This window comes from Pezoporus occidentalis, unplaced genomic scaffold (assembly GCF_034315485.1).
Source record: "Pezoporus occidentalis ecotype Australia unplaced genomic scaffold, CSIRO_AGI_Poc_V1 ctg2, whole genome shotgun sequence".
Classification (NCBI taxonomy): Eukaryota; Metazoa; Chordata; class Aves; order Psittaciformes; family Psittacidae; genus Pezoporus; species Pezoporus occidentalis.
The window spans coordinates 4,383,270-4,393,927 of NW_026913855.1; the positions used below are offsets into that span (position 1 = coordinate 4,383,270).

The window sequence follows — 10,658 nt, forward strand, 5'->3', positions numbered from 1 at the left end:
TTATATCCAATCTAAACTTCCTCTGTTTAAGTTTGAACCCGTTACCCCTTGTCCTATCACTACAGTCTCCAATGAAGAGTCCCTCTCCAGCATCCCTATAGGCCACCTTCAGATACTGGAAGGCTGCTATGAGGTCTCCATGCAGCCTTCTGGTTGCCCATTGTATCCTGAGAACAAGCCTCTGAAAACAATGAGTTAATGACCTACTCTTGAGAAAACTATACAGGAATGATAAAAAAAATGGAGGTGGGGAGCAGAAGTCAGGCTTACTATGGAAAGGATGGAAAAGGTTTGAAGGAAGATGAGCATGAACTACTGTCACCATGAACTTTAATATGTTTGTGAATGAAACTGCTGCGACACTAGCAAAAATGCAGCAACTGTCAATAGGAGATTTAGAAGAGGAAGGTGACTAGTTTAAAATAACACTAATATTATTTTCTTAAATTCTCATACCTCCAAACTCATCGAATTTGTCCACAAGATTTTTCCAGCACTCAGGCACTGAAAGGCTTTTAACAAAGAGGTCTGCCCAAGATCTCATTCAAAGACAGCGAGAGATGCTGAACAAAGAACATCAGCAAGCAAGACCACCTAGCTGACTAGCCTCCTGGGTGTGTTTTTTTTTATTTTTTTTTATTGGCTAGAGGGTTTGCTTTGGACAGAGCTTTTTTCTATTTCCTTTGGGGCTGATGGTGATTACAGCCTTTCGTCTCCATCTGTTTCCACCACTGATTATTTGGATGTACTCACTGACTTTTTTCTTATCTGGATGTTTCAGGGTACCGAATCTGTGTTCTCTGTCTTTTAGCCAGAATTTCTTCATCCTTTAAGTCTTTGGTTTAGTGTGAGTATAGGCTGTCTACTCTGTTCTCCTAACCTAGTTCTCCTGAAAAATCTCAAAGAATGTGCTAGGACCCTCATGACACATTGTTCTCATAACCATTCTTTCCATTTCTCCAGGATTTTCATACCTGGCCATTCATCTTCATTCTTTCTTCATACCAGTTTTAGCATTTCTGTTATGTTTTTTACACACATGTAAAGAACTTGTTACTATGTAGCAGAAAAGATGGATCCCCAAGTGCTTCATTCCAAAGACACTTGACAACATATTTAACTATTTTGCTCTAAGTGTAGATTTGCCTTTCACCTTAGATTGAATTATGATCCAGTTTAAAGCAGAATAGATCTCAAGGAAAAACTTTTTTTTTAATTTTTTTTTTTAATTTTGAGGATCTTAGCTTGTATCAAGACCATATATTTTTTCAAAGCATCCTCTTTGGGAATTTGGTTTTAACATCTATCTTCTCTGTGTTCTCTGACTTGGAAAGCGGTATTTTTCCATGAATGTAAAATGTACACTTACTGCAATAGTAGTATATTCTCCAAAGGGTTTAAGGTTAAGAGATTTAAGTAAAGCCCCCAAACTATGCTTCCTTACCTAAGTGTAACTGGTATATCTCCCCCAAATACTGACAATGGTATGTTTGGATCCATTACATATTTCCTGCTTGGTACAGGTTTGTTTTCTGCTGTCTCTCTGTCTTTCCCGTCTAGAATCTGGGTCTAAGAATTTTTATTTATTTTTTTTTTTTGTAACAGTCTACTCAACAATCCAGTCTTTTTGAAAATGTGTTTTAGCTTCAGCAGCTGAGTCCTTATCTGGATGATCTTTGCAGATCTGCTGGATGGCCAGCCTTAGTATAGCTAAGACACATGAAGTCTGTTGACTGTTTCTGCATCACAAGATTTTGTAAAGAGACTGAACACCTCTTTATTTTTTTTTTTCTTTTTACAGAAGTTGTTAGAAACTTCAAATTTACAATTTTGCAATATTATGGTAAGAATTTCTTCAACTTAAGTAAAATTCCAAGTTTGTAGTATCATCTTGTGTATGCAAAGTGAGGTAGCAAAGAACTGCAAGGGTAAAAAATCATGCTAATTTGTTAATGTGCAAAATGATAGAATGATATAGTATGTATGTATATGAACTCAGTATACTTCTGTCTAATTCTGGAAAACCTAACTTTAAAATAGATCTGAAACTTTATATTTACTACAAGATTTCTTTCACTTAAAATACTAAATTGGACAGCTACTGAATTTTCATGAAAATGGATTATGCAGCAGATTTTGCAGTGATTTGAGTTTTAATACAATGACAGAAATTGTGGACATAGCATGAAGAAGCTTTGGGCAAAAGCTATGCTTATTCCAAAAAGGAGACATTTGAATGGGAGCTATTGAAATCAATTTTATTTAGGAAAATTCTTTGATTTATACATGTTTTAAAAGGTATTAGTGAGCACATACAGCATTATTAATGTGAATAGTGTGAGAAAAGAGGCTTATTGTAGACATCTGATGTTTAGAGGAAATAGTGTTGATATGTTCTCAAAATATTAAAAAACATTCAAAGTACCAACGTAGTAGTACATAACTCTCCAGCCCATTATCTGAGGTTAATGGATTTATAGAAATTGTATCACTTTCTGTATAGCTGAATGAATCTGATCTTTCCACTGTCATCCAATAGAGTTTGGGTATTATTTTTCAATTTACATCTTTTGAGAGTTTTAAAGAGACAAAGGAGTTGCTAATTCATCAGACAAAAAGGCAATCAGATATGGACCTGTTGGAGAGGATCCAGATGAGGGCCACAGAAATGATTAGAGGGCTGGAACACATCTCCTATGAAGAAAAGATGAGAGGGTTGGGGTTGTTCACTCTGGAGAAGACCCTGGGGAGACCTTATTGTGGCCTTTCAGTTCTTAAAAGGAGCCTATAAGAATGATAGGAGAGACTTTTTAACTGCTGCAATAAAACTATGGATAATGGCTTTAAACTAAAACAAAGGAGATTCAGGCTGAATGTGAGGAAAAATTTTTCACAATGAGGTTGAAATACTGGAATAGGCTGCCCACAGAGGAGGTGGATGTACCAACTCTTGAGACATTCAAGGCCAGGCTGCCTGTGGTTCTGGGGAACCTGATCTAGTTGAAGATGTCCCTGCTCTTTGCAGGACTAGATGACGTCTGAAAGTCCCTTCCAACTGAAACTATTATATGATTCTATGATTAATTTGAGCCACCAAATACTATGGTGATGAGCTATAGTGCTATACAGGTATATTTCTAATAACAAATTCTTTTTAAGCTCCTTTACCTCCCCAAAGGAAAAAATGCCTTTTTAAAATTTCCACTTTTGGCAAACTCTTCAGTATCTTTTTGCTCTTACATAGTTAAGTCATGCTCTCAGTTGCAAGAATTCCTGTCCAAAACAATTGTAAGAAATTGAACTGTTTATTGCATGCTTCTCTAGCTAGATTATTTTTGTGTTAAAGAAGATTACTTTTACAATTGCTCATATTTAATTAAAGAACATTAAAAGAAATCTTCATTCTAGTCAGGATTTGCCAAGTCCAGACACACAGAGATCCCAAGATAGACAAAAAATATGTTAGTATTTATAATTTATTCTCATTAAATCAGGAAGCATCAGGGTTTAATAGGCTTGGAGTGCAATTGAGTCCAACCAGCTGTCTGCAAAAACTCTGTTGTGCACCTGTTCAAATATGATTACTCTGTCTTTATAACCCATCCATATTTTCTTTCTTTCTTTCTATGTCTCCACTAGCAGATATCTGAAAATATTTTATTTGACAAATTAAAATCAGGAAAATGTACAGAAAGTATGCAGAATGAGAAAGGAAAGAATAAAAGGGTAAAACATGGAACCATGTAAACTATAATGTGCAAAGTAATGGGGACTGTATTGTGGTAAAGTTGTAAGCATAGGAAAGGCTTATGTGAGTCTCGTGTTTTTTAATTACTATGAATTCACAGGCTACATTAGTTAACAAATTAACTGAATGAAATAAATAAAAATGTGGAGACAACTATGTGTTAGTGGCAGAAAGTAATATGTATTTTTAACTTACTTTCATTCTTTTTATGTGTCCTTTACCAAAAGAGATATATAAATGAAATGTTTAAACAATATTTCAGAAAGCCTTTGTTTAAGTTTTTGCTCAGGTAATGTGTCATATTTCTTTTATTATTGACAAATTGCAATGATTGTGTTATAATTGATATATTTGCTAAGTCAAAAAGCCATTTCAGAAATTCATTTGCCTACTATTTGCCATTTGTCTTTTGATGATTTATGTACTATTTTTCATTCTAACAGTAGCTGCTGAAGGATACCTACATCATATGTCAAACCAAGTAACCTGCAAAATGCAGAGAATTATGCCTGTTCTAAAGCATATACACTGAAAATAATTAAAACTGTTTACTCCTGATCTGGTTTCATGCAATTGCAATTTTTTCTCCTTGCAATAAATTTTTCCCAGCTTTAATATTCTGCTCTATCTTTCAAAACAAACAGCCCTTCTAAAACACAAAATTCCATGCCCTCCTGCCTCGTAAACTTACCTGTTTTTAATTGCAAAAGGACAGTGACAGTATGATGTTGAGTTCTGGTGCTTTATGAGAAATAATATTAACTAGGGTTTTTTAAAAATATATTTATTTTCTGAGCAGTTTAGAATCTTTCTAACTACAATTCTCCCAGACAGATTTTTTAACTAGATTCCAAATTGTGCTTTGAAAACCATTCTAAACAAACAGATAATGTCAATAGGAATGAAAAAAAAATATTTTCAGACGAAAGGATCCTGGGGAAAAAAATAAAATCAAAGAATTTCAGCAGGCAAGAAGGGATCAGGCCCCTAAAAACACTCAAAAATTCTGGTGAAATTGATGACGTCCTGGTGATCTTATGTGTTAAAGGCATTTTGCACAGATTCCTGGTTCCAGGGACTGTAACATGATGCGGCTGGATTCCTGGTTGCATGGAAAATACAAGATCAGGCCATGAGTGTTGAGGCTGGTAGATACACATGATGCCTATCATAAGAAGTTTGGAAGTCTATTAAGAGCACCTGAAAGCCTATAAAAGCCCCCTTCCAGGATATCTTGCCAAAAGATCTACAAGAATCATTCAGCAGTAGCAGAAGCACTGAATAATTGAGAATAATCAATCCCAGTCTGCCTGTTTGAACTGGAAGAGAAGAATCTTTAAGCAAAGATTACCTGACACAGCTGGGAAGTGCCAAGTAAACCCACTTGAGACATCTTAATGGAAAAATACACAAGGAGGAAAAGTCATTGTGCAGTACAAAGCTTGTATGTAAAATATAATTGAAGTCCTATAAAATGCTGTTTAATCAGATATGAAAAGAGAACTATGGGAGTCCTGATTTCTCAGAAAGGCTGTGTTTGAAAACTCATGTACATTTCAGAACACTGTATGCTTAAAAGCCTTGAGGTTATTTAGCTTTTTTGGTGTGGCTTTTTGTTTGGTTGGTTTCTTTTTTTTTGTTGTTTGGTTGTTTGGTTGGGGTTTGGTTTTTTGTTTGTTTGTTTCAATTTGAGTCCTAAACACGGCCTAATGGCCTCCAGTCATACAGGAAGCATACATATAATATCCAATGTTCTGAACAGCACTTACTTTTCCCTCCTTTCTAGATACTTATATATGGCAACTTTTCATAAGTCTATAAAGAAAGGCTTGAAATAAGAACTCTTTAAAATTCAGTAAGAACTAGAGACTAAGGACTGAAGTCTCTGTTAGTTGCCTCACCTGCTGTGACACTGAGAACTCTTTATTCTGTAATACTGCTCAAGCTGGCAGGGAAGTTACTGCTCGAAAGGACTTCACACAGAAAGAGGCACATTGAGGTTGGTGGCAAAATACCCAGGTGTGATGTGCAGCAATACTAGTTCAGTCAGTGAGTTCATCTGAGGCACTGATATTGTTCCTGAAAAATAGTACAGTTGCTACCTCATGGAATAATGTCCAACAATAACAGTGATGATTTAAGCAAGATTTGCTTCTTCAAAATTTAAATGCTTATAACACAGATGTTAGAATTAGTTTCTCAGATACAGTCAGTGGAAAGAAATGACATTTTCAGGGGAAAAAATGATAATAATGCTCCACTCTAAAATAGATAAGATGAAAATTATAATGGATTCCTATTACTGAGAATTATTCTTTGGTGCTCTCATGCTTAAATGTAAATTCTTGTTTGACAAAAAATTCTCGTTTGACAAATAATTCTGTATTTGTAGTCCACTAGGGAGTAAAATGGTAAAATTCTTAGCAGGCGTTTTTTTGCAAACCTGAAAATTATATTAAGAAGTCCAGATTTTATTTTTTTTTTTTAGCAAGCATTATTTCATAAAGTCTGAACTTTTGGTGGCATTTCCCCTAATTCGGATATTTCACTTAGAAGAAAAAATTTCAAGGTTTCTTAAGACTGAGCATTTATTTTCTTCTTCCAAATTTTATCTGTTGTTCAGTGTGGAAACACAAATTATTTTATTATCAAAACAAGAATGAACTGGAATACATTGCTTAGAGACATCCTGCTAATGGAGATTTTAAGAACAGGTGAGACACATATGCCACAAATGTTGATGATCTAACTGATGTTTCTCTGCTGGCACAGTGATAGAACAATTTTCTGATGCTTCTTTCTGCTTTATTTTCTAAGGTTGTGGTTTATCTAAATTACTAATAGCAAGCACGTGATATTTCATTTTGATTCAGAATAAAACAAATGTTTATGGAATTGGAATTCTGCTGTCAATACACTGTTGGGCTGATCTTCAGACTTCTGGAATACTACTTCAGTGCAGTAGGTGACTTCTTCAGTTCTGCCCTTCTTTAAAGTCAGGTTAAGTATCACATTATCCCAGCAGCTTGGTGGCTTCAGAGGCAGTATTTTGCCATTTATCTTGCTGTCATGATTAAGTCTAATGGAGAGTTATTTGGTTTTTTGGTGTGTGTGTACTTATAATACTAGCTTCATAATGAGGAGAGTTAGTAGTGTATTTTGACATGACTCTCACAGACATCAGAGCTGTGTGAATCATTAAATCATGGTTTATGTACAGTTACACCAGATACCACCAATTGAAAAAGTGTGTCAAAACACATGAGATTAAAAATATGTTGTCCTTGACAAAGAGAACAATGTAGGCATAGTAATACAGTGAATCTCTTAAAAGTGATTAATTCATCTCTCTAAAGAAACATGTTTCTTCCCAGTGCATACGTATTAGGGGGCATCCTTTCACTGCTGTACAGGTGAGTATGAATTTTTAAACTGGGGAAGGCAGAAAATCCGCTAGCACATGGAGCATTACTTCAGATGAAATGAGCTACAATACAAAATAGAAAATACGCTGTGGCTTGGCCTACCATGTGTGCGTTCCCTCTTGCCCACTTTTACTACTTCATGTCTAGATATGCCTTTTTAAGGGGAGGGGAAGGGAGGGAAGGGAAGGGAAGGGAAGGGAAGGGAAGGGAAGGGAAGGGAAGGGAAGGGAAGGGAAGGGAAGGGAAGGGAAGGGAAGGGAAGGGAAGGGAAGGGAAGGGAAGGGAAGGGAAGGAGGCAGGGAGGGAGGAGGTGAAGGAAGGAGAGGAAGGAGGGGAGGGAGGAGAGGGAGGAGAGGAAGGGAATGAGCAACTGTTTCCTCTCTGCTCCTTGGACAAAGACTGTTTTTTTCCGCAGAAAATATTCTTCCCTGCTTAGCCACCATACTTATCCATTTTATGTTGTAGATATTAATTCTGAATTGTCATCACAGAAGAGTCGTAGGTATACATCTACCAGTGCTAAAATGTTTGGATCATGAGCATGATTTTTTTAACTATAAAATTAAGCAGCATCAGATACTAATCCAAGTTTTCCTTATTCAGCTCATTTATGTATGTTAAAAATAGTTTAAACTCATTTGTGAGCTTTCACTTTACTAAGGTTGTATGTTTTAATTATAACTTGTCATTGCCACTAATTCACTAGAAAAAAAATACACACATAGAAAGGCATATTCTTTAAGCAGAGGAATTATTCTCTGATTTTATTTTTCATAGCAAGTATTATCATGTCACATGTGTCAAAGTAAACCAAGCCATGGATAATTTATTTTAGGTAAATGACTGAACTGTGAACATCATATAAAGTTGACAATTTAACAAAAGTTATGAAGATACTTGCTGCAGTGCAGTTTGCCTTGCTCCATGGCTCTTACAGAAACTAAGCAAAAAGCAAGGCTTCATGCCTTCGTATGGGCGAGTTAAACTCATTGCTTAAGAGCTATGATTTTCATTTTGCTACTAATAGAAATAGAAATTCCCTGCTTCTGAAGACCTTCTTACCTCCTCCACATACCTTTTGAATACTACTGAATCCTTCTGCAGCTCTCTTTGGTGGCAGATCTTGAGTAAGGGAAGAACTGCAATTAACTCTTCAGTTGAGATGACAAAACACAGGTGCTCTGGCATAAAATAGAAAATTAAATAAATTATATAAAATGCATATGGCGTATGTGCTTTTGTGCTGTTTTATTTCTGAAGTTCTAATTGTATGTTGCCAAGTCATAGACATCTTCACAATATGTGTAAACTCAGTTTGTCATTAGATTAAATTCCTTTCCATAATTTATGTTCTTGGTCATAGAACAGAAATGCAAAAAGTCAAGTGAGATGTTGCACACAAGGATCTCAAAATATAGTAACTTGTCTTTTCAGACTTTCAGTGAAATACTGAGTTAAATAATTTTCATTTGTGCATATTCAGGCTGAAATATTTCTCATTTTTATGATGGGTGACCCTTTCTATTGTTCACCTTATCTATGCAAGAACTTTGCAGGCTAATTTGCAAGTTAATAAAGAAATTATGTAAGTGGATCATAGCATTTTGAAAATCCACAGGCTTTCTTTTGCTGGGCTTTATTCTGTGATGTCTTCCTGTCTATAGTTTCAGCTATCTTGCTGGAAGCCAGAAAACTCAGCTGCATGGTTGCTTTGCACCATGCAGACTCACCTTGTAAGACATTCTCTTTCTGGCAGATTTGGAAATGGTACACTATTCTTAAATATAACTGTTAGTGCTATTTTTATTTTGTTAGTAACCAGTGAGAGTTATAGAGGATAACTGCTATGCATACTTTCTTTTATCGGCTGTTTCTATTTGCTAGTTTTTGTACTACATTGTGTAAGACTAGCACTGAGTAAGAAGAGAATTACTATGTTTTATAAGGTTAATGTCATGTAGTGTGGAGTGAACCAAATGGGACATATAATGCATGCGTTAATAACTAAAGACTTTGACACTTGAAACTGTCGCATTGGTTTTGTTTAAAAGTAAAGGTATGGCATAATATAGAATTACATATAAATGCGTCTTAGAAGTCTGACTGAAAGTGCAGTCATTTTAATATAAATACTTTTAAGAAGATTATTGGATTCTATAATTGTTTTACTGTAGTGATTTTCAGTGTTAAAGTCAAAAATGTATTTTTTATTCTTTTCCTCCACCTTGCTTTCCTTTCCCATATGTCAACTGCTACCTTTTCAAACTCTGCCTACTATCTAAATGCTGAGACAGAAGACATTAATTTTGTCCATTACATCTAAAGCTGCAGGAAGGATGACTGTGATCAGAGTGAGCAATCTTTCTGGTGGTGACACAATATCTTGCTCCTTCTGTCATAGTTGTCTGGACTGGTGGTCACAGGAATACACTCACAGACTGTAAAGTAAAGAGCTGCAACACAGTCTCAGCTTTACCCTGTTTCAGCTGAACTCCAGCTGTCTTCTGTACAATCCAGGTGTACATCTGGATTTACAACTATTAAAACATTTTAGGGTAGGGCAGTATGATATGAATTATGACAATAGCGTCCTATCTACTTGTGACTCAAACTCTAGGGGAGAAAATTTGCTCAGTGTTTTATAAATTGAATAAGTTCTATACTAACATATAAGGTTATGTTTAAGTGGTGCAAAGACCTTCTGTACTGAGGCAGGGATCTGTCATCTAAATCACTAAGCCTGTATTGGTCCTTTAGATGTTTGCAGTATTACCATTTCTTTAAGAGTGAGTTTAAACTGTGAGAGGTGATGGCTATATTTTTTATTTATCTCACTATATTATCACAGCATCCTCATCAGAGTAATCACAATTGATTTTTCTTCAGCAGGAAACCTCAGCAATTTTGAAAATTTGTTTTTACTTTTGAGGAGTTTGTAAAATTAATTTTATTGATAGAACAGCTGGAAAGCAGAATAATTTCAGAATTTCAGTGGTCTTTTTGCTAAGATTGCTTACATTCTCATATGGTAAACTTAAGTGATACATCAACATAAAAATAATTGCTGTTGATGTGAGAATATATTGTTTACATTAAAACATGGACCCAGTAGTTCTGCCTAAGGCCATGGCCTTTCTCTAGATGTTTGCTTATGGTAGTGATAAACACTGTGGAATGACACACTTTCAAAGAGATGCTCACATCTTGTCACTCTTATTTTGGCCTTATTCAGAATTTTGGTTTGTTTTTTTTTTTTTCATTTAATCTGGAAAATTAATTGTGTTTCATTGACTTCAGTCAAGTTTCAGTGTGTAATTTTCACTATTTTCAGTACTGAATTCACATTTTTAAAAAATCACCCTGAACAGTTCTAAGAGGATAAAACTGTGCTCAATTTCGCATTAACAGTTTATCACATAGCCTACTGCTAATTTTATTTTCGTTTAAAGTTAAATATATGATTGTAATATAGTATCAGAATGTAA

General features: G+C 35.2%; 1 long non-coding RNA gene across 1 annotated transcript; it reads right to left on the minus strand.

Moving 5' to 3' along the window:
• Window positions 1-3,460: 3,460 nt before the first annotated feature.
• Window positions 3,461-8,549, minus strand: LOC134163084 (uncharacterized). Its single transcript, XR_009964559.1, has 3 exons — window positions 8,249-8,549; window positions 5,650-5,827; window positions 3,461-3,646 (listed from the first exon to the last, which is right to left on the minus strand). It is a non-coding gene; the product is annotated as an uncharacterized LOC134163084 (long non-coding RNA).
• Between the last annotated feature and the right edge of the window lie 2,109 nt (window positions 8,550-10,658).